The following is a 24,995-nucleotide window of genomic DNA, read 5'->3' as shown; positions in this document are numbered from 1 at the left end:
AGACACATAGACCAATGGAACAGAATTAAGAACACAGGCGAAAATCCATCCACCTATGGTCAGCTGAAGCCCTGGTGGCACAGTGGTTAAGCGTTCGGCTCCTAACCAAAAGTTCAGCAGTTCAAATCCACCAATGGCTCCTTAGAAACCCTATGGGAGAAGTTTCTACTCTGTCCTATAGAGCCAGTATGAGTTAGGCAGTTCAAATCTACCAGTGGCTCCTTAGAAACCTTATATGGCAGTTTTACTCTGTCCTATAAGGTCAGTATGAGTCAGAATCAACTCAACAGCAATAAGCTTGGTTTTTTGGTTTATGGTCATCTGATCTTTGACAAAGGACCCAAGTCCATTAAATGAGGAAAAGACAGTCTTTATAACAGAAGGTTTTGCCCAAACTGGACGTTCATCTGTAAAAAAAAAAAAAAATGAAACAGGACCCATACCTCACACCATACACAAAAACTAACTCAAAATGGATCAGAAGCCTAAAACTAAAGCCAAAAATTATAAAGATTATGGAAGAAAAAATAGGGACAATGCCAGGGGCCCTAATACACGGCATAAATACAATACAAACCATAATTAACAATGCACAAATGTCAGAAGATAAACTAGATAACCAGGAGCTCCTAAAAATCAAACACTTATGCTCATCAAAAGACTTCACCAAAACAGTAAAAAGAGAACCTACAGACTGGGGAAAAAATTTTTGCTACGACATATCTGACAAAGGTCTAATCTCTAAAATCTGTTAAATACTTCAACAACAAAAAGACAAATTACCTAATAAAAAAATGGGCAAAGGATATGAAGACATACTTCACCAAAGAAGACATTCAAGCAGCTAAACAGACACATGAGGAAATGCTCATGATCATTAACCATTAAAGAAATGCAAATAAAAACTGCAATTAGATACCGTCTCACTCTGACATTACTGACACTAATTAAAAAGAGAGAGAGAGATGTTGGATAGGTCGTGGGGAGATTGAAACTCTTATGTATTGCTGGAGGGAATGTAAAATGATACAACCACTATGGAAAAAGAATCATGCCTCCTGGAAAAGCTAGAAATAGAAATGCCAGAGGATCCAGCTATCCCACCCCTAGGAATACACCGCAGAGAAATAAAAGCTGTCACATGAATAGACATATGCACACCCATGTTCACTGAAGCATTATTCACAAAAGAAAAAAATGGAAACAACCTAAGTGCCCATTGACAGATGGATGGATAAACAAATTATGGTACATACACACAATGGAATACTATGCAACAATAAAGAACAACGGTGAATCTATGAAACATCTCACAACATGGATGAATCTGGAGGGCATTACTCTGAGTGAACTTAGTCAATCACAAAGGGACAAATATTTTATAAGACCACTATTATAAAAACTCGAGAGGTGGTGCTAACATGGTGCTATATACAGAAGCACCACAGCAAAGACCCAAAAAATTAAGTAAAACAGAGACAGGTGCCAATTCTGGAACCCTAAGCATCAAATGTAGAGATAAAGAACTCAGCCAAGCACAGAATGGAATAAGAAACTGACAGAGAATGGGAGCGAGGAGAGATACATGAGGAGGTCCCCTATCAGCTAACACAGCCCAGATTCGCCACCTGGGGCTTCTGTCAGAGATTGGTAGACAGGAGATACAGGAAAGCAGCTTCACAGAGCTCCCAGCAGGAGACAGAGCATGCAGTAACCAGCGATATATGCTTTCTCAACCCCCACCCTTCTTTCCCCCTTTCGGCCTCCATCACTTCCCACCTACTGCAATCTCCTGGCTGAGAGGCACCGGCTCTGGCTCCATACCACTGGGATTCACCCTGTCCACACTGGCTGGCTCCGTCAGTGCTATTTCTTTGTTGCTGGCGTTGCTTTTTTTCCTTCTTCTGATTTCTTCCCTGGCTCTCACCTCCTCCCCCTCCTTTCTCTTGAACACCTGGCTCCAGGTGCCATCTTTGCTTCTTGAAAGGCTGTGAAGTGCCACTCAGATAGGGAACTGCTTCCCCGATTCACACCACCATGCTGGTGGGATCCCTGGGTCCTCTTATTGGTTTTGTTCTGTTTGTTTGTTTTCTTTCTTTCGCAGGTTGGGAATCCCTTCTAGCTGGGCTGTATTGCGTGGCTTGGGATTCACTTTCCCGGTCTGCGCAGCGCACTGGTGGGATCCCTGGGGATGTTTCTTTTTTATTTTTTTTTCTCTTTTTTCGTTTTTATCTCTCTTCATTTCTCAGTTTCTTGTCTCACTATACTTACCTTCTTTTCCCGTCTCCTGAATACTTGGTGTTGTGTGACATCTCTGCCCCTTCTAGGCAGGCTGTATTCTGTGGCCTGGGAACCACTCCCCAGTCTTCGCAGCTGCATGGTGGGATCTCTGGGGTTTTTTTTTTTTTTTTTCATTTCTTTTCAATTTTTATTTATTTATTTATTTATTCTTTTTCTTTTTTCCTTTTATATTTCTCTATTTCTTGGTTTCTTGACTCTACACTCCACTGGCAAGTTCTCTTAGGACCCTTATTGTTTGTTTGTTTTGGCTCCAGTTTCTTTCTGCTCTCTCTCTTCTTTCCCATACCCATCCTAGCTCCACACATCACAAATTTTCCCCTCCTTCCTGCCTACCTGCACTGTGTGCTGAACATCACATCCCCAAGCAGCACAGGCATGGCCAACCAGAACATGCCCTGAACTAACTCCTGGTCTGATCTGTTTGTCAGCATTACTATGTGCACAAAGAACCCATTCCATTTCCTCCCCTTCAACTGGACCTGCCCTCCTACACCATAGCTGAGCAACTGCCCTGCCCATTGGACAAGGAGGTGAGAACTATCATGTCCACAGAAAAGCAAACAACAAAGAACTCACAGCCCACTTGCTCAGGCATAACCAAATAAAACAAAAAAAAAAAAGGATGAAACAAATAAATCTACAATCAGTAAACAAATAAAATAACTACTGAATGTCCCAAAGACAGCAGATGACATCAAAACATATTTAAAAAAACAAGACAGGATGGCTCCAGTAGGAAACCAAAATAAAACAACAGATGACTTTCCAGTAGAAGAAAAGGCACTAGAACTACCTGATAGGGAATTCAAATCTTTAATATTCAGACATATTCAAAAGTTGAAGCAAAAAGCAGACAAAAATGAGGAAAAAATAGACAAATTTATGGAAAATACAGACAAAAAATGGAAGATTTCAGGAAAATAATACAGGAACAAAATGCCAAAATAAACTCACAACTAGAATTCTTACAAAAACAATAATTAGAGATCCAAGAGATAAACAACAAGATTTCAGAAATGGATAGTGTCATAGAAGGGCTGAGGAGCAGGTTTGAAACGATAGAAGACAGGACCAGTGAAATAGAAGACAAACACTTGGATACAACTTTGTTTGAGGAAAAATCAGAAAAAAAAGAATGAAGAAACCCTAAGAATTATGTGGGATCAAAAGCAAAAATTTGTGAGTGATCAGAGTTCCAGAACAGGGAGAGAAAATGGAAAACACAGAGAGGATCATTAGAGAATTGCTGACAGAAAACTTCCCTAATATCATGAATGATGAAAAACTGACCATTCAAGAAGCTCAACGAACCCCAAAAGAAAATCACCAAGGTATATCATAATCACATTCACTAAAACCAAAGACAAAGAAAGAATCCTGAGAGCAGCTCAAGAAAAATGAAAAGTCACATACAGAAAAGAAACAAGACTAAGCTCTGACTATTTGGCAGAAACTGTGCAGGCAAGAAGGTAATGGGATGATATATATAAAACCTTGGAAGAAAAAAAATGCCAACCAAGAATAATATATCCTGCAAAACTCTTGTTCAAATATAGTGGTGAAATTAGGACATTTCCAGATAAACAGAAATTAAGGGAATAAGTACAAACCAAACCAAATTTACAAGAATTATTAAAGGGAGTCTTTCAGTTTGAGAACAAACAACACCAGACCACAACCTGAAGCTAAGACATGAGATTGTATCAGCCGGATACTAACCTAGGAAATGAATTCTCAGGGACTATCTAAAACCAAAAAAATTACAACCAGGATTCAGAGAGGTTAATCTGTAAATGACAATAACATCACAACAATAAAAGAGGGGATAAACAGTGCAGGCATAGAACTTCCTAATGAAGAGGAAGGCGAGGCGATTCCAAGTAATAATAGACTGGTTCAAACATAGGAAGATAAGGGTAAATTTTGAGGTAACCACAAAGAAAGTTAACAAACCTACTCATCAAAATAGCGTCAGTAAGTCTCATTAAGAACAAAATCTACAAAAACAAAAGAAAAGAAAAAAAAAGTCACAAACAAAAGGAATTCAGCACAGGAGAGAAAGAGGAACAAAGAAAATGTCAGTACCACAATAAAAAGCACTACAAAATGACAGCAATAAACTCATACCTATCAATATTTACACAGAATGTAAATGGCCTAAATGCACCCATAAAGAGACAGAGAGTGACAGAATGGATTATAAAAAAACAGGACTCATCAATATTCTGTCTACAAGAGACACATCTTAGAAACAAAGATGTAAATTTATTGAAAATCAAAGGTAGAAAAAAATATACCAGGCAAATAGCAACTAAAAAAGAGCAGGAGTGGCAATACTACCCTCAGATAAAATAGATTTTAAAGCAAAATCCACCATAAAAGACAAAGGAGGTCACTATATAATGATTAAAGAGACAATCCACCTTGAACACATAACCATAATAAATAGCTACGCAGCCAATGACAGGGTTCCAAAATACATAAAACAAACTCTCACAGCACTGAAAAGAGAAATTGACAGTTTGACAATAATAGTAGGAGACTTTAATACATCACTCTTGGAAAAGGACAGAACACCTAGAATGAAACTCAGCAATGATACAGAAGAGCTAAAGGGCTCAATCAGTCAACTTGACCTCATAGACGTATATAGAACACTCCACCCAGCAGCAGCAAAGTACACATTCTTTTCCAATGCATATGAATCATTCTTCAGAATAGACCACATCTTAGGCCACAGAGCAACCCTCAACAAAATCCAAAACATTGAGGTAAAACAAAGTATCTTCTCTGACCACAATGCCATCAAGGTAGAAATTAACTACAGGAAAAGCAAGGGAAAAAAATTGATTACATGGAAACTGAATAATGCCCTGCATAAAAACTACTGGGTAATAGAAGAAATCAAAGAGAAAATCAGTAAATTCCTAGAATCAAAGAAGAGTGAAAATACATCATACCAAAACCTTTGGGAAAAAGCAAAGGCAGTCCTCAGAGGTCAATTTATAACAATAGATGCACACATCAAAAAAGAAGAAAGGGACAAAATAAAAGCATTAGCTGCACAACTCAAACAAAGAGAAAGAGAACAGCAAAAAAGCCCACAGCCACCAGAAGAAAGGAAATAATAAAGATCAGAGCAGAAATAAATGATATAGAGAATAGAAAAACAATAGAAATAAAAGGATCATAACAGAGTATTATGAAAAACTATACTTCAATAAATTTGAACACCTAGAGGAAATGGACAAATTTCTAGAAACACTCTACCTGCATAAACTAACACAAAATGATGTTGAAAATATGAACAGACCCATAACAAGAGAAGAGACTGAAAAGGTAGTAAAAGAACTCCCAACAAAATAAAAGCTCTGGCCCAGAGGCTTCACTGGAGAATTCTACCAAACATTCAGAGAAGAGCTTACACCAGTACTATTAAAATTGTCTCAGAACATAGAAAAGGAAGTGAACTAAATTCATTCTATGAAGCCAGCATAACCCTGATACCAACACCAGGCAAAGACACTACAAAAAAAGAAAATTACAGACCAATATCTCTCATGAGTATAGATGCAAAAATTCTCAACAAAATTCTAGCCAATAGAATTCAGCATCATATCAAAAAAATAATACATCACCATCAAGGAAGATTCATACTAGGTATGCAAGGATGGTTCAACATTAGAAAATCAATCAACATAATCCATCACATAAATTAAAGGAAAAGAATCACATGATCATCTCAATCAACAAAGAAAAGGCATTTGACAAAGTCCAACACCCATTCCTGATAAGAATTCTCAATAAAATATGTATAGAAGGGAAATTTCTCAGCATAATAAAGGGTATCTATGCAAAACCAACACCCAGTATCATTCTTAATGGAGAGAGGCAGAAAACATTCCCCTTGTAAACAGGGACAAGACAAGAATGACCTTTATCACAACTCCTATTTAACATTGTGCTGGAAGTCCTAGCTAGAGTAATAAGACAAGATAAAGAACTAAAGGGCATCCAAAATGGTAATGAAGAAGTTAAACTATCTCTATTTGTGGATGATATGATACTATACATAGAAAACCTAAAAGACTCCACGAGAAAACTGTGGAACTAACAGAAAGATTCAGTAGAGTAGCAGAAGACAAGATACACACACAAAAATCAGTTGGATTCCTATACACCGATAAAGGGAATGATGAAAAGGAAATCAGGAAAACCATACCATTTATAATAGCCCCTAAAAAAATAAAATACTCAGGAATAATTCTAACCAGGGATGTAAAAGACCTGTACAAAGAAAAATACAAAACACTACTGCAAGAAACCAAAAGAGATCTACATAATGGAAAAACATACCATGCTCATGAATAGCTAGACTCAACATTGTGAAAATGACAATTCTACCCAAAACAATTTACAAATACAATGCAAACCCAATCCAAACACCAACAACATTCTTTAAGGAGATGGAAAAACTAATCATTAACTTTATAAGGAAAGGAAAGAAGCCCAGGTTAAGTAAAGCACTATTGAAGAAGAATATAGTAGGAGGACTTACACTACCTGATCTCAGAACCTACTATACAGCTACAGTAGTCAAAACAGCCTGGTACTGGTACAACAACACATACATTTGACCAATGGAAGAGAATTGAGAACTCAGCTGTAAATCCATCCTCCTACGGTCACCTGATATTGGACAAGGGCCCAAAGTCCATCAAACTGGGAAAAGACAGTCTTTTCAACAAATGGTGCTGGCAAAACTGGATGTCCATCTGCAAAAAAAAAAAAAAAAAAATGAAACAGGACTGATACCTCACACCATATGCGAAAACAAATTCAAAATGGATCAAAGATCTAAATACAAAGCCAAAAAGGGTAAAGTTCATAGAAGAAAAAATAAGATCAATGCTAGAGGCCTAATACATGGCATTAACAGGATACGAACCATAACCAACAACACACAAACTCCAGAAGATAAGCTAGATAACTGAGATCTTCTAAAATTAAACATTTATGCTCATCAAAAGAATTCATCGAAAGAGTAAAAAAGAGGACCTACAGACTGGAAAAAAATTGGGGGCTATTACAAATCAGACAAAGGCCTAGTCTTTAAAATCTGTAGGAAAATCCAACACTTCTACAACAAAAAGACAATCCAATTAAAAAATGGGCAAAGGAAATGAACAGACCCTTCACCAAAGAAGACATTCACGCAGCCAACAGACACATGAGGAAATGCTCACGATCACTAACCATTAGAGAAATGCAAATCAAAACCACAGTGAGGTACCAACTCCTCACCCGGCATTACCGGCACAAAAAAGAAAAAAAGAACAGGAAATAAATGTTGGAGAGATTGCGGGGAGATCGGAACTCTTATGAACTGCTGGTGGGAATGCAAAATGATACGACCATTTTAGAAAATCATATGGTATTTCCTTAGAAACCTAGAAACAGAAATACCATATGATCCAGCAATCCCACTCCTAGGAATATACTCTACAGAAATAAGAGTTGTCAGATGAAAAGACATAGGTACATTTATGTTCTTTGCAGCATTGTTCACAACAGCAAAAGGATGGAAACAACCTAGATGCCCAACAACAGATGAATGGATAAACAAGCTATGGTGCATATACACAATAGAGTATTATGCAACAATAAAGAACAATGATGAATCTGTGAAGCATCTCATAGGTGAATCTGGAGGGCATTATGCTGAGTGAAATAAGTTAATCACGAAATGACAAATATTGTATGTGATCACTACTGTAAAAACTCATGAAAAGGTTTACACACAAATAGAAACAATCTTGACGGTTACGAGGGAGAGGAAGGGTGGGGATGGAACAACACTAAATAGACTATAGATAAGTGGTAACTTTGGTGTAAGACAGTACACAACACTGGGGAAGTCAGCACAGCCGTAGTGGAATAGACACATCCAAAGGCCCACCGAATTGCTGGGCTGAGGGCTGTGGGGACCATGGTCTCCAGGACCATCTAACTCAATTGGTATAACGTAATTTATAAAGAAAACGTCCTCTACTTAAGTGAGTAACGTCTGCGATCTTAAAAGCCTGTGAGAGGTCTTCTAATATACTCCACTGCTCTCACCCCTTCACAAGCAAAGGAGAATGAAGAAAACTAAAGATACAACTACGACCGCTTCCAAAAGATTCAGTCCAGTACAATTAGTTGGTGCCCAGCTACCACCACTGACTGCTCTGACAGGGATCACAATAGAGGGTCCTGGACAGAGCTGGAAAAAAATGTAGAACAAAATTCTAACTCACAAAAAAAGACCAGACTTACTGGCCTGACGGAGACTGGAGAAACCCTGAGAGTATGGCTCCTGGACACCCTTTTCGCTCAGTAATGGAGTCACTCCCTAGGTTCACTCTTCAGTCAAAGATTAGACAGGCCCATAAAACAAAATGAGACTAAAGGGTCACACCAGCCCAGGGGCAAGGGCTAGAAGGCAGGAGGGGAGAGAAAACCTGGTAATAGGGAACCCAAGATGGAGAAGGGAGAGTGTTGATGTCATGGGGTTGTTAACCAATGTCATAAAACAATATGTGTGCTAACTGTTTAATGAGAAATTAGTTTGTTCTGTAAACCACTGAAGGTACAATAGAAAAAAAAAGAAAAGGTTTATACACAGAAAAAAAGCAATCTTTAATGGTTATGAGGGAGGAGAGGGATGGAGAGGGAAAATTACTAACTAACTAGATAGTAAAAAGAGTGTTAACTTCAGTGAAGGGAAAGACAACATACAATATAGGGACAGTTGGCACAAATTAACCAAGGCAAAGTCACAGAAACTTCCTAGACACATCCAAACACCTTGAGCAACTGAGTTACTGCAGCAGAGGACTGGGGACCATGGTTTATGGGGACATGCAGGTCAACTGGAATAACATACTTCATAAAGAAAATGTTCTACATCCTACTTTGACGAGTAGCATCTGGAGTCTTAAAAGCTTGCACACAGCCAACGTCTTTTGGTCCCATCCCGTCCAGAGCAAAGGAGAATGAAAAAAAAACAAAGACACAAGGAAGATATTAGTCCAAAACACTAATGGACCACACGAACCACAGCCTTCACCAGCCTCAGCCCAGAAGAACTAGACAGTACTAGGTTATTGCCACTGACCACTCTGACAGGAATCACAATAGAGATTCCCAGACACAGTGGGAGAAAAATGTAGAACAAAATTCATAAAAAGATGACCAGACTTACTGGTCTGACAGAGACTGGAGGAACCTCCGAGACTATGGCCCCCAGGCACCCTGCTAACTCAGAACTGGAGCCACTCCCTAAGTTGACCTTTCAACCAAAGATTAGGCTTATAAAACAAACAGTAACACACATAAGGAACAAGCTTTTTAGTTCAGTCAAGTATACAAGACCAAATGGGTAACACCTGCCCAAAAGCAAAGATGAGAAGGCAGGAAGGGACAGGAAAACTGGACCAACGGACACAGGGAACCTAAGGTAGAAACGAGGAGAGTGATAACATACTGCAGGGATTGAAACCAATGTGACGAAATAATTTCTGTATAAATTTTTTAACAAGAAGATAATTTCCGCTGTAAACTTTCACCTAAAGCACAATAAAATTAAAAAACAAAACAAAACATATTCATCACTGTGCTAGGATGAGTCCAGACAATGCACAAGGCTGCACCAGGAGTGGGCACCCTGTTTGGGGCCCTGAAAGCACCTTGGACTGAAGCAGGTACTTCACTAGAAACTGTGCCAGCCAGGTGGGGAAATTATCAGAAAGCCTTAATGGACAAGGGTTGCATGCTCCAAGGCCCAGGTTAGTTCCATGTTAGTTGTCACCTCCAAGGATATCTATGACCTACCATTGATGGTCCTCTGCCAGTTGTTACTGCACAACGCCAAGGGAAGTGAGCATGGTCAAAGCCCTCAGGTCATTGGTCGGCAGGTGCATTTCCTCATCCCAGTTCTATCATGAACTTCATTCTTGAAACAAAGCAAACAAACAAATAAATAAAAGAGGAGAATGGGCTTGGATGAACAGGTAAAAGTCTTGGCCTCAGTGAAGAAAACCATACCATATCCCAGTCTTTATGCGCTCCCAATCTAGACGGAAAATTATCAAATCCTTTATGGTATATTTCATGGAGGAAAAGTACCTGGGTCCATGCAAGTGTAGAATGGGGAACCGAACTGGGCATGGCCAGAGCAACTGAGGCAGAAGCAACAGCCCACGGAAAGCCCTGGCAACAGACAGAAAGGGGCAGTTTAGGAGCTGAGGACCTGGAGCCAGGCTACTGTGTTTGAGTCTTAGTTCCAGCACTTGAAAAAACAAAATTGCTATCCAGTTGATTCTGACTCATGGTACCCCAAGTGAGTCAAAGTAGAATTGTGTTCCATAGGATTTTCGATGGCTGATTTTTCAGAATTAGATTACCAGGCCTTTCTTCCAAGGTGCCTCTGGGTAGACTAGAACCTCCAACCTTTTGGTTAGCAGCTGAGCGTGTTAACTGTTTGCACCACCCCGGGACTCCCAGCACACTAGTACGGCCCTGAAACCCAGGTCTGATGTTGGATAGATACCATTGTAATTGTAATGTTTTCTAACCATAGCGATAAGAAGAAAGTAACTATTTTATGAACTCATGTTTGAAGTACAGAAGTATTTGATTGACTGAAAGGGCATCTTTGTTTCAGGAAAGTGAGAGTGAGGACATTTCTTTAGGAAGTGAAAAATATTCCTACATGTTTAATACACGCATGAAGTGCCCAGGTCTAAGACTACAATTTAAGAGTAAGGTTGTCAGATAAGATAAGGGATACCAGCTAAGTGTGAATTTCTAATAAAAAAAAAAAAAGAAGAATTTTTTTTTTTTTACATGGGACATACTTACACTAAAAAAAAACTATTTGTCATTTTTTTAATTAAAATTTAACTGGGCCTCCTGTATTTTTATTTGCTAAATGCAGCCACCTTACTTAAAAGTCTATCAGAAAATAAATCTGTCTTCTTATTCATTTGTTTTACCTGTCTTGGTGCTGAGATATTTGAATTTGCAACCCTTGTGGAGGTGCAGGAAAAGGGAAAGAAAAAGCCTTAGAGACCAGGAACTGTCAGAGGGCATTTGGCAGAGGCTACAGAAAAGCCATCTCCTTAAATATAGATGGTAAAGGCTCTATTTATAATCTGGACACGGACATAGAGTAAGTGCAGAGGAAAAGAATGAGGATTCTTTTCAGTGGGGACCTGGATAGCCAGAGGGAATGATTTCTGCATGAAAACATCAGAGACCGTAAGTACGGGATCAGCAGAAGGTGGACAATTACAGGAAAAAACAAATCTGAACCAGAACAGGACAGAGGCAATTCCCTAAGCCACACCTGATGAAAGATTTCAGCAAATTCTTATGAGGAACAGTAAAAAATTAATACTGCAATGTAGTCTCTCTGGTTGCTTATGATTATATTTGTGCTCATTGTTAAGTAAACTAGTTATGATCCCCACTCCAAAGACCATGTTCATTGGTTCTCAATTAATCCTCAGTTAAAGAATCACTTTGGAAGAAGGATTCTAGATACGTATCTGGGCTGGATGTGTCTGGGTTCTACCTGAGGACTCTAGTCGAGACTTGGGCTCCCGGAGTAGGTAATATTTGAGAAGCAGTGCCCCGAACAGAACGCTGATTAAGAAGCTGATTTCTGTCTCGCATTAAGGAATGGGAATGTGAGGGTAAGAACAGGAGCATCCCTGCCATCCAGTGACCTACATTGAGTGGGTAAAGAAGGAAGCTTGAATAAATTGTTACAATACAGTGTGTTAAGTCTGTGATTCACTAGAAAAGGATACCGTGTTTGGTAGAGAGTCAGGAAAAGCTAGGGAAACCCTCAATGAGATGGATTGAAACAATTGCCACAACGATGGATTCAAATATACCAACGATCATGAAGATGGTGCAGTACCAGTACCAGACAACATTTCATTCAGTTATAACAAGGTCACCGTGAGTAGGAGCCGACCTGACTGCAACTAACGACAATAATAAGTCTGTGATCAAGGTGAGTGCTGGATGTTACAAGGAAGGGAAATCTGTTTGGGATTTTCTGGGAAGACTTCCTTAAACAAGTAACACCTGAACAGAGTCTTGATGGATAAATAGAAGTTAATCAAATGAGGAAGGGGTACATTCCAGGCAGGGAGGCTGTTATTAGCAAACCCAGAGACAGGGAGAGCCAGGGCACAGCCTAGAAGGCACTTAATTGGCTGCCAAGTGCCCAGCAGGGAGAGCTGAGAGATCAGGCTGGAGAAACAAATAAAAGCAGGTTACCAAGACCTTGTATGCAATGTTATAGAGCTCAGAATTTCTTATGTAACAAGAAGCCACCAAAGCATTTTAAGTATGAGAGTGAGTGATGAGGCTTAGTTTGAATTTTAACTGGACAGTAAGGAAGGAGTCCACCACCTGCCAGTTTATTCTACTGTGGCGACTTGCATGTTGCTATGAATGTAGAAACTATGCCACCAGCATTTCAAATACCAGCAGGGTCATCAGGAGCTTCTAGACTAAGACAGACTAGGAAGAAGGGCCTGGTGATCTGCTTCCAAAAATTATCCAATGAAAACTCTATGGACCACAACAGGATACTGTCCAACAAAGTGCTAGAAGATGATCCCCCGAGGTTGGAAGTTACTCAGCATACACAGTGGCCACAATGGACTTGAGTATATCAATGATTGTGAAGATGGCACAGGACTGGGCAACATTTTTTTATGTTGTACACGGGGACACCATGAGTCAGAGCTGACTCAAAGGAACTAACAACAACAAAGACAGAGTAGTGGTGCCAGGGAAACCATTTATGAGGTTATCACAAGGGTCAATGTGAGGGGTGACCAGGGCTCAAACCAGAACAGTGTGAAAAGGAAAGGGAAAGAATAGGTGGATTTAATACATAATTAGGAGATAAAACCAATAGGAAGTGATGACTGATTGAATGAGGGAATATGAGGAGTCTTGGATGAGATTAAGAAGCCAAGGATGACTTCCAGCTTGAATGATTAGGTAATGCCAACTAAAATAGGGAATACCAGAGAGGATAGAAGATGAATTTGGCCTTGGGCGTACCAAGTTTCAAATGCCTGTGGAATATCCAGATGGAGAGTATACAGGAGGCAGGGTTGTTTGAAAGGCCTTCAAACGCCGGGGCACTCTTATTTCTGGAAGCCCCATCCTACATCACAGCAAGCATACTAAAATTCACCCATATCCCACATTAAATATAGCTTTTTTTTCATAATAGAAAATTAAGAAGATTCTTATAATTTTGCTTTTTGAAATTATCTACAACTCATTTAATTTTTGATTGGTTATGATTTTTTCAATTGTCTGCAAAATTGACCTTTTTAAAATATGTTCACTTTTGTAATGAAATTGGCATAATATTATGTTTTTAATAGCATTTATTAATTTTGTTTTCACATATTGAAGTGAGAACCTTTTTTTATTTAGGTCTCAGAAGTGTTGCTAGGCCCTTGAGAAGCTCACAGGCCACAGGCACCAAGCCCATCATTCCTAATATAAACTGCCTTGAGAGCAGGCAGTCAGACATATAAGTCAGCTGCTTAGAAAAGACAGACTTTTGCAAGGTAAAAATAGATAAATTCTAGGTAAATCTACGAGTAAATTGCTTAGGGAAAACATAAATTTAAACGAGAACACCAACTTCTAAGGGGAGGTTGGAGGAAAGAGAATTTCACACAGGAAATGGTAAAGATGGCAAGAAAAGTAGGAAGAGAATGAGACCAGACAGCCAAGGGAGCAGGGAAGCTCACAAATTGGTAATTCAAGCAATATGTCCAATGAAGGCAAAAGCCCATCCAATAAAACAAGGACTGAATGTCTCTGAAAGATTGGGTTAGTGATCTCACTAGGTTGGGGAGGCTATAGTTGAGGTCAAAGGGAGCATCGCCAGGGACTAACTAAAAAAGGTCAAAGGGAGCATCGCCAGGGACTAACTAGTTGCTGTTAATTCTGACTCACGGCAATCCCACAAATGTCAGAGTAGAACTGTGCTCCATGGGGTTTTCAATAGCTGATTTTTCCAAAGTGTATCACCCGGCCTTTCTTCCAAGGCACTTCTGGGTAGACTAAAACTTTACTTCATCCTATCAGTTAGCAGCTAAACATGTTAACTGTTTGTACTACCCAGGAACTTATCACCAGGGACAGAGGTAAATACAGGCGGTTGAGGAACAACAGGGAGGTGAGAAAGTAGAAGCAGTGGCTGTAGAAATTTAAGTGCTATAGGACAAAGAGAGATAGGGCAATATTTGGGGCAAGACATAGCAGAAACGAAGGTGTTCATGAATAAGAAAGACCTGAGCACTTTTCTGAGAGAAGGAGAAATCTCCATGAGAGGTGTAAACATTAAAGTTAATAGATAAAAGGGTGAACTTGTTGGAATGATGGCCTGAAAGAGTAGAAAGGTATGGAGCAAGAGACCTGATCAGGGTCCCCCCTTAAATGGCTAGAAGGATGTCTTTTATCTTGGGAATATGGTGTAAAGATGTACTAATTTGTCTGGACTTTAGCATATGCTAAATCGTACCATTATTTCTCTATGTCTGAATGAATTCTGTTCAGCAACAGTACTGTACTGCCCAGAAAATACTCAGACCACAAAAAAAAAAAAAAAAATAGGACTTAACCTAGCACTTTGCACTTTGTTCCACTCCTAGTAGAAAACAGACCTTTTACAGTTAAGGGCCCTAAGAGATTTTGTGGAAAGTTCTCTATCTTTTTGTTTTAAAAGAACAAATTGCCAGTACCTATATTTCTGTTTTCCAAAGACATAATAATGGCACAGATTCTCCACATTCCAAGAGCAACAGCAGCTCTTTCCACTAATTCACACCGTTAGAAAAGAGAAGAGGTGGAAAAAGAGGAAGGGGTATCATCTAAAATAAATTGAATTCACCTTCCTAATCAGTTACGTATCAAGCATCTGAAAGTTTATCCAAACCCTGATTGGCCCTATTTATAGCATTCACTCATTCAACAAACATGCATGGAGTCACTTCCACTAGCCAGGAGCCATAATCAGCATTAATGCTTTAGGTTCCCATGGGAAGTAACAAATTTTGGATGAACACTATTCAATATATAAAACGGTTATCTCCTTTTTGCCCTTAAATGCTTCCTTGCAATCTCAAGGGGTGTCCCACTGGTCCACAGCTCTACAGTTTGATGAACAACTCTCAGCTGATCCTATTCCAAGTTTATCCTCCCAGCCTCAGAGCATATACAGGTAAAGTTCACTTTGAAAGACTCAGGTTGGCTCTGGGATGGGAGTGGTTTGGAATTGGTTCTGTGTTGTGAGCTGCAGAAGATAAGAAATGAGCAGACTGACATGATCTTATATCTGTTGTTATGTACCACAAAGTCGGGTTCAACTCATAGCAACCCTATGTACAACAGAAAAAACACTGTCCTGTCCTGCACTATCCTCATAATTGTTGCTATATTACAGTACATTGTTACAGCCACTGTGTCACTTCATCTCGTTGAGGGTCTTCCTCTTTTTTGCTGACACTCTACCAAGCTCCAGGGACTGGTCTCTCCTGACTACATGTTCAGAGTAAGTGAGTGGCAGTCTTGCCATCCTTGCTTCTAAGGAGCATTCTGGCATACTTCTTTCAAGACATTTGTTCATTCTTTGGCAGTCCATAGTATATTCAATATTCTTTGCCAACGCCATAATTCGAATGCATCAATTCTTCTTCAATCTTCCTTACTCATTGTCTGGCTTTTGCACGCGTATGAGGCAATTGAATACACCATGGCCTGGGGCAGGCACACCTTAGTCCTCAAAGTTACATCTTTGCTTTTTAACACTTTAAAGAGATATTTTACAGAAGTTTTGCCAAATGCAATGCGTCTTTTGATTTCTTGATGGTTGCTTCCATGCATGTTCATTGTGGATCCAAATAAAATGAAATCCTTGAAAATGTCAATCTTTTCTCCATTTATCATGATGTTGCTTATTGGTCCCCACTTGTGTCTGTCAGCTTGTCATCCTGTGGGGACTTATGTGTTGCTGTGATGCTAGAAGCTATGCCACCAGTATTCAGGTATCAGCAGGGTCACCATGGAGGACAGTTTTCAGTTGAGCTTCCAGACTAAGACAGACTAGGAAGAAGGACCTGGCAGTCTACTTCTGAAAAGAAATTAGCAAGTAAAAACCTTATGAATAGCAGCAGAACATTGTCTGATATAGTGCCAGAAGATGAGCCTCCCAGGTTGGAAGGCACTCAAAAGATGACTGAGGAAGAGCTGCCTTCTCAAAGTAGAGTCCACCTCAATGATGTGGATGGAGTAAAGCTTTCAGGACCATCATTTGCAGATGTGGCACAATTCAAAATGAGAAGAAATAGCTGCAAACATCCATTAATAATAGGAACATGAATGTATGAAGTATGAATCTAGGAAAATTGGAAATCATCAGAAATGAAATGGAACCCATAAACATTGATATCCCAGGCATTAGTGAGCTCAAATGGACTGGTATTGGCCATTTTGGTTTGGACAATCATATAGTCTACTACCCCGGGAATGACAACTCGAAAAGGAAGGGTGTTGCATTCATCATTAAAAAGAACGTTTCAAGATCTATCCTGAAGTACAACGCTGTCAGTGATAGGATAATATCCATACACCTATAAGGAAGACCAGTTAATACGACTATTATTCAAATTTATGCACCAACCACTAAGGCCAAAGATGAAGAAACTGAAGATTTTTATCAGCTTCTGCAGTCTGAAATTGATTGAACATGCAATCAGGATACATTGATAATTACTGGTAATTGGAATGTGAAAGTTGGAAACACAGAAGAAGGATCGGTAGTTGGAAAATATGGCCTGGGTGATAGAAACAACGCCAGAGATCGAATGATAGAATTTTACAAGACCGATGACTTCTTCATTGTAAATACCTTTTTTCGGTAACGTAAAGGGCAAACACACACATGGACCTCACCAGATGAAACACACAGGAATCAAATCAACTACATCTGCGGAAAGACAATGGAAAAGCTTAATATCATCATTCAGAATAAGGCCAGGGCCCGACTGTGGAACAGACCATGATATGAAAGTTCAACCCAAAACTGGAGAAAATCAGAGCAAGTCCATGAGAGCCAAAACGTGACCGTGAGTATATCCCACCTGAATTTAGAGATCATCTCAAGAATAGATTTTACGCGTTGAACACTAATGACAGAAGACCAGACAAGTTGTGGAATGACATCAGGACATCATACACGAAGAAAGCAAAAGGCCATTGAAAAGACAGGTAAGAAAGAAAAGACTGAGATGGATGTCAGAAGAGACTCTGAAACTTGCTTTTGAATGTTGAACTGCTAAAGCAAAAGGAAGAAACAACGAAATAAAGTAACTGAACAGAAGATTTCAAAGGGCAGCTCAAGAAGACAAAGCATTATGATGACATGTGCAAAGAGCTGGAGATAGAAAACCAAAAAGGAAGAACACATGTGACATTTCTCAAGCTGAAAGAACTGAAGAAAAAATTCAAGTCTTGAGTTGCAATAGTGAAGGATTCTATGGGGAAAATATTAAACGATGCAGGAAGCCTCAAAAGAAGATAGAAGGAATATACAGAGTCATTATACCAAAAATAATTAGTTGACGTTCAACCATTTCAAGAGGTAGCATATGATCAGGCACCGAAGGAAGTCCAAGCTGCACTGAAGGCATTGGCGGAAAACAAGTCTCCAGGAATTGATGGAATATCAATTGAGATGTTTCCACAAACAGATACAGCGCTGGAAGTGCTCACTCATCTATGCCAAGAAATATGGAAGACAGCTTCCTGGCCAATTGACTGGAAGAGATCCATATTTATGCCTATTCCCGAGAAAGGTGATCCAACCGAATGTGGAAATTATAGACAATATCATTAATATCACACGCAAGCAAAATTTTGCTGAAGATCATTCAAAAACGACTGCAGCAGTATATCGACAGGGAACTGCCAGAAATTCAGGCTGGATTCGGAAGAGGACTTGGAACCAGGAATATCATTGCTGATGTCAGATGGATCCTGGCTGAAATCAGAGAATACCAGCAAGATGCTTACCTGTGCTTTATTCACTATGCAAAGGCATTTGACTGTGTGGATCGTAACAAATCATGGATAACATTGCAAAGAATGGGAATTCCAGAACACTTAATTGTGCTCTTGAGGAACCTGACATACATCAAGAGGCAGTTGTCCCGACAGAACAAGGGGGGATACTGATTGGTTTAAATTCAGGAAAGGTGTGCATCAGGGTTGTGTTCTTTCACCATACCTATTCAATCGGTATGCTGAGCAGGTAATCCGAGAAGCTCTACTATATGAAGAAGAACAGGGCATCAGGATTGGAGGAAGACTCATTAATAACCTGCATTATGCAGATGACAAAACCTTGCTTTGCTAAAGTGAAGAGGACTTGAAGCACTTACTAATGAAGATCAAAGACCACAGCCTTCAGTGCAGATTACACCTCAACATAAAGATAACAAAAGTCCTCACAACCGGCCCAATAAGCAACGTCACGATAAAAGGAGAAAAGATTGAAGTTGTCAAGGATTTCATTTTACTTGGATCCACAATCAACAGCCATGGAAGCAGCAGTCAAGAAATCAAAAGACACATTGCATTGGGTAAATGTGCTGCAAAGGACCTCTTGAAAGTGTTGAAAAGCAAAGATGTCACCTTGAAGACTAAGGTGCGCCTGACCCAAGCCGTGGTATTTTCAATTGCATCATATGCATGTGAAAGCTAGACAATGAATAAGGAAGACTGAAGAAGAATTGATGCCTTTGAATTGTGGTGTTGGTGAAGAATATTGAATATACTACGGACTGCCAAAAGAACTAACAAATCTGTCTTGGAAGAATTATAACCAGAATGCTCCTTAGAAGCAAGGATGGCAAGACTGCATCTTACATACTTTGGACATGTCGTCAGGAGGGATCAGTCCCTGGAGAAGGACATCATTCTTGGTAAAGAGCAGGGTCAGTGGAAAAGAGGAAGATCCTCGACGAGGTGGATTGACACAGTAGCTGCAATGATGAGCTCAAGCATAACAATGATTGTAAGGCCGGCACAGAACTGGGCAGTGTTTCATTCTGTTGTGCATAGGGTCGCTGTGAGTTGGAACCGACTCAACAGCACCTAACAACAACAATAGTCCAGTTGTGAGGATTTTTGTTGTCTTTGTATTAATGTGTAATCCACACTGAAGGCTGTAGTTTTTGGTGTTTGTCAGTAAGTGCTTCAAGCCCTCTTCAGTTTCAGCAAGCAAGGTTGTGTCATCTGCATATCCCAGGTTGTTAGTCTTCCTCCAATCCTAATAGCCCATTCTTCTTCACACAGTCCAACTTCTCAGGTTATTTGCCCAGCATACAGATTGAAGAAGTTATGGTGAAAGGATACAACCCTGACACACACCGTTCCTGATTGTAAACCATGCAGTATCCCCTTGTTCTATTTGAACAATTGTCTCTTAGTCTATGCACAGGTTCTACATGAGCACTATTAAGAGTTCTGGAATTCCCATTCTTCGTAATGTTATCTGTAATTTGTTATGCTCCACACAGTCGAATGCCTTTGCATAGTGAATAAAGCACAGGTAAGCATCTTGCTGGTATTCTGTGCTTTAAGCCAAGATTCATCTGTCATCAGCAATGATATCCCTCATTCAATGTCCTCTTCTGAATCTGTCTAGAATTTCTGGTAGTTCCCTGTTGATGTACTGTTGCAATCGTTTTTGAGTTATCTTCACATAATTTTACTTACATGTGATATTAATGATATTGTTTGATAATTTCTGCATTCATTTAGGCCATCTTTCGTTGGGAGGGGCATAAATATGAATCTCTTTCAGTCGGTTGGCCAGGTAGCTGTCTTTCCAAATTTCTTGGCATAGACAAGTAAGCACTTCCAGAATTTTATCCGTTTGTTGAAACATCTCAGTATTTCAATTCCTGGAGCCTTATTTTTCACCAATGCCTTCAGTGCTGCTTTGACTTCTTCTTTCAATACCATCAGTTCTTGATAATATGCTACTGTGATGGTTAAGATAGTGTGTGAACTTTGCTGGGCCATGATTCTCAATGTTTATGTGTGATCACCCCACTCTTAGTCACCTAGTGCTGCTATAACAGAAATACCAAAAGTGGATGGCTTTAACAAAGAAAAATTTATTCTCTCACAGTCTAATAGGCTCCAAGTCCAATTTCAGTGCTTCAGCTCCAGGGGAAGGCTTTCTCTGTCAGCTCTGGAGGAAGATCCTTGTGAAGCATCAGTCTTCCCTTGGTCTGGAAACATCTCAGTGCAGGAACCTCAGGTCCAAAGGACCCTGCACTGCTTTCTTGTTGGTATGAGGTTCCCATGTCTCTCTGTTCACTTCTGTCTTTTCTATCTCAAAAGAGATTGGCTTAAGATACTACCTAATCTTGCAGACCTCATCGGTATAACTGCCACTAATCGATTTTATTACATCATAGTCATAGGATTTACAACATTTAGGGAAATCACATCAGAAGATAAAATGGTAGACAGTCATATAATCATACAAGGGAATTAAGACCTAGCGAAGTTATCTTAGCAGCTTATCTGCTAATCTTGGGATTCATCGATCTTCACAGCCTGTGAACAAGAGCCCTGCTCTCCAACCTACTGATCTTGGGTTCGCCAGCCCCTTCGGCTAGATGAATTAGGAGAAGCTTCTATCCCGACTCATGGACTTGGGACGTTCCAGCCTCTACAACTGCATGATTGATAAAAATCTCTCTCTCAATCTACCTACCTACCTACCTACCTACCTACCTACCTACCTACCTACCTACCTACCTACCTACCTACCTACCTACCTACCTATCTACCTATCTATCTATCTATCTAGCTATCTATCTAGCTATCTAGCTAGCTATCTAGCTAGCTATCTAGCTAGCTATCTAGCTAGCTATCTAGCTAGCTATCTAGCTAGCTATCTATATACATATATTTATGGTGGTATTGTCATTAGGTGCAGTTGAGTCAGTTCCAACTCAGTGACCCTATGTAAAAAGCCGGATCCCGCACCATTCTCATGATCTTTGTTATATTTGAGTCCCTTGTTGCAGCTACTGTGTCAATACATTTCCTTGAGGGCCTTCCTCTTTTTCTGTGACCCTCTATTTACCAAGGATGATGACTTTCTCCAGGAACTGGTCCTCCTAAAAGCATCTCCAAAGTATGTGACATGAAGTCTCACCATATTGCTTCAAAGGAGTATTCTGGCTGTATTTCTTCCAAGACAGATTTGTTCATTCTTTTGGCAGTCCATGGTATATTTCAATATTCTTCACCGGCACCATAACTGAAAGGCATCAATTCTTCTTCAGCCTTCCTTATTCACTGCCTAGCTCTCACATGCTTATGAGGCAATTGAAAACACCATGGCTTGGGTTAGGCACACCTTAGTCCTTAAAGTGACATCTTTGCTTTTTAATACTTTGAAGAGGTCTTTTACAGCAGATTTGTGAAATGCTGTGCGTCATTTGATTTCTCGACTGCTCCTTCCATGGGTGTTAATTGTGGATCCAAGTAAAATAAAATCCTTGACAACTTCAGTTTTTTCTCCATTTATCTTGATGTTGCTTATTAGGCCAGTAGTGAGATTTTTTTTTTTCCTTTATGTTGAGGTGTAACTCATACTGAAGGCTGTAGTCTTTGATCTTCATCAATAACAGCTTCAAGTCATCTTCACTTTCAGCAAGCAAGGTTGTGTCATGTGCATATACACAGGTTGTTAATGAATCTTCCTCCAGTCCTAATGCCCTGTTCTTATTCATATAGCCTAGATTCTCAGATTATTTGCTAAGCATACAGACTGAATAAATATGGTGAAATGATACAACTCTGACCCACAATTTTCCTAACCTTAAACCACACAGTATCCCCTTGTTCTGTTCGAAAGACTGCCTCTTGGTGTATGTACAGGTTCCTTGTGAGCACAATTAAGTGTTCTGGAATTCCCATTCTTCGAAATGTTATACATCATTTGTTATGATCCACACAGTTCAATGCCTTTGCATAGACAATAAAACACAGGTAAATATCTTTTGGGTATTCTCTGCTCTCAGCCAGGATGTATCTGGCATCAGCAATGACATCCCTAGTTCCACATCCTTTTCTGAATCTGGCTTGAATTTCCGGCAGTTTCCTGTTGATATGTTGCTGCAGCTGCTTTGAATGATCTTCAGCAAAATTTTACTTGCGTGAGATGTTAATGATATTGTTCTATAATTTCTGCATTCAGTTGGATCACCCTTCTTTGGATTAGGTGTAAATATGGATCTCTTCCAGTCAGCTGGCCCAGTAGCTGTCTTCCAAATTTCTTGGCATAGATGAGTGAGCACTTCCAGTGCTGCATCTCTTTGTGGAAGCATCTCAATTGGTATTCCGTCAATTCCTGAAGCCTTATTTTTCACTGATGTCTTCAGTGCAGCTTGTACTTCTTCCTTCAGTACCATCAGTTCCTGGTCATTTGCTACCTCCTGAAATGACTGAACATTGACCAGTTCTTTTTGGTACAGTGACTCTGTGTATTCCTTCCATCTTCTTTTGATGTTTCCTGCGTCGATCAGTATTTTGTGCATAAAATCCTTTAGTATTGCAACATGAGCATTGAATTTTTTCTTCAGTTCTTTCAGTTTGAGAAATGATGAGCATGTGCATCCTTTTTGGTTTTCTATCTGCAGCTCTGCACGTGTCGTTATAATATTTTACTTCATCTTCTCGAGCTGCCTTTTGAAATCTTCTGTTCAGCTCTTTTACTTTATCATTTCTTCTGTTCCCTTAAGCTACCTGACATTTAAAAAACAAGTTTCAGAGTCTCTTCTGACATCCGTTTTGGTCTTTCTATCTTTTTAATGACCTCTTGCTTTCTTCATATATTATGTCCTGGATGTCACTCCACGTTTCATCTGCCTTCAGCCATTAGTGTTCAATGCATCAAATCTATTCTTGAGATGGTCTCTAAATTCAGGTGCGATATACTCAAAGTTGTACTTTGGCTCTTGTAGACTTGTTCTAATTTTCTTCAGTTTCAACTTGAACTTGAGTATGAGCAATTGATGGTCTGTTCTGTAGTCGGCCCCTGGCCTTGTTCTGACTGATAATATTGAGCTTTTCCATCACTTCTGCTATCACTGACAGCATTGTATTTCAGGATAGATTTTGAAATGTTCTTTTGACGATGAATGTGATACGTCATTTTCAGCATAGTAGAACATATGATTGATTCAAAATCTTCTCACTAATGCCCAGAATATCAGTCTCCAAGCATTCCATTTCATTGTTGACAACTTCCAATTTTCCACCACTCATCTGTCAGTTTGTCATTGTTGTGGATTGAACTGTGTCCCCAAAAAATGTTTTGTAAATCCTAACCTCTATTCCTGTGTTTACAGTGCCCTTTAGGAGTGGGTTTTCTTTGTTATATTGAGTCAGCATTAGTGTAGGATGTATCTTGAGTCAATCTCTTTTGAGATATAAAAGAGATTAAACAAGGAAGCAGAGCAGAGACAGGGAAAGACAGATGCCAAGCCACATGAAGATCACCAAGAAGCAAAGGAACACTGGGCCTACAGACGCTGAAAAAAGACAAGGACCTTCCCCTAGAGCTGAGAAAAAGAAAGCCTTCCCCTAGAGCTGGCACCCTGAATTGTAACTTCTAGCCTCCTAGACTGTGAGAGGTGTGTGTCAAGGTTGTATCCTTTCACCATACTTATTCATTCTGTATGTTGAGCACATAACCTGAGAAGCTGAACTATATGAAGAGGAACACCACATCAGGATTGGTGGAAGACTCATTAACAATCTGCAACACGCAGACGACACAACCTTGCTTGCTGAAAGTGAAGAGAATTTGAAGCACTTACTGAGGAAGATCAAAGACTACAGCTTTCAGTATGGATTACACGTCAACATAAAGAAAACAAAAATCCTCACAACTGGACCAATAAACTACATCATGATAAATGGAGAAAAGGTTGAAGTTGTCAAGGATTTCATTTTACTTGGATCCACAATCAACACCTATAGAAGCATTAGTCAAGAAATCAAATAATGCATTGCATTCGGCAAATTTGCTGCAAAAGACCTTTAAATTGTTAAAAAGCAAAGATGTCACCTTGAAGACCAAAGCACACCTGACTCAAGCCAGGGTGTTTTCAATCGCTTCATACGCATGCGAAAGCTGGGCGATGAATAAGGAAGATGGAGGAAGGACTGATGCCTTTGAATTACCACGTCGATGAAGAATATTGAGTATGTCATGGGCTGCCAAAAGAATGTACAAATCTGTCTTGGAAGAAGTACAGCCAGATGGTCCTTAAAAGCAAGTATGACGAGACTACATCTCACCTACTTTGGACATGTTGTCAGGAGGGATCAATCCCTGTAAAAGGCCATAATGCTTAGTAAAGTAGAGGCTCAGTGAAAAAGAGGAAAAACCTCAACAAGTTGGGTTGACAGAGTAGCTGCAACAATGGACTCGAGCAAAGCAACAATCATGAAGAAGGCACAGGACTGCGCAGTCTTTCATTCTGTTGTACTTAGGGTCACTATGAGTC

At 39.7% G+C, this 24,995-nt stretch overlaps 1 long non-coding RNA gene across 2 annotated transcripts in view; it reads right to left on the bottom strand.

Moving 5' to 3' along the window:
* Positions 1–6,891: 6,891 nt before the first annotated feature.
* The window catches only part of LOC126075943 (uncharacterized), a 111,971-nt gene continuing 93,867 nt past the window's right edge, over positions 6,892–24,995 (bottom strand). For both annotated transcript variants that reach the window (XR_007517358.1, XR_007517359.1), the window contains exons 2-3: positions 10,177–10,297; positions 6,892–7,076 (exon numbers count right to left, since the gene is read on the bottom strand). This is a non-coding gene — a long non-coding RNA (uncharacterized LOC126075943). The remainder of the gene's footprint in view (positions 7,077–10,176; positions 10,298–24,995) is intronic.

Source organism: Elephas maximus, chromosome 4, assembly GCF_024166365.1.
Source record: "Elephas maximus indicus isolate mEleMax1 chromosome 4, mEleMax1 primary haplotype, whole genome shotgun sequence".
Taxonomy (NCBI): Eukaryota; Metazoa; Chordata; class Mammalia; order Proboscidea; family Elephantidae; genus Elephas; species Elephas maximus.
The sequence above is the reverse complement of the archived record's forward strand: the minus strand, read 5'-3'. Positions and strand labels throughout refer to the sequence as shown.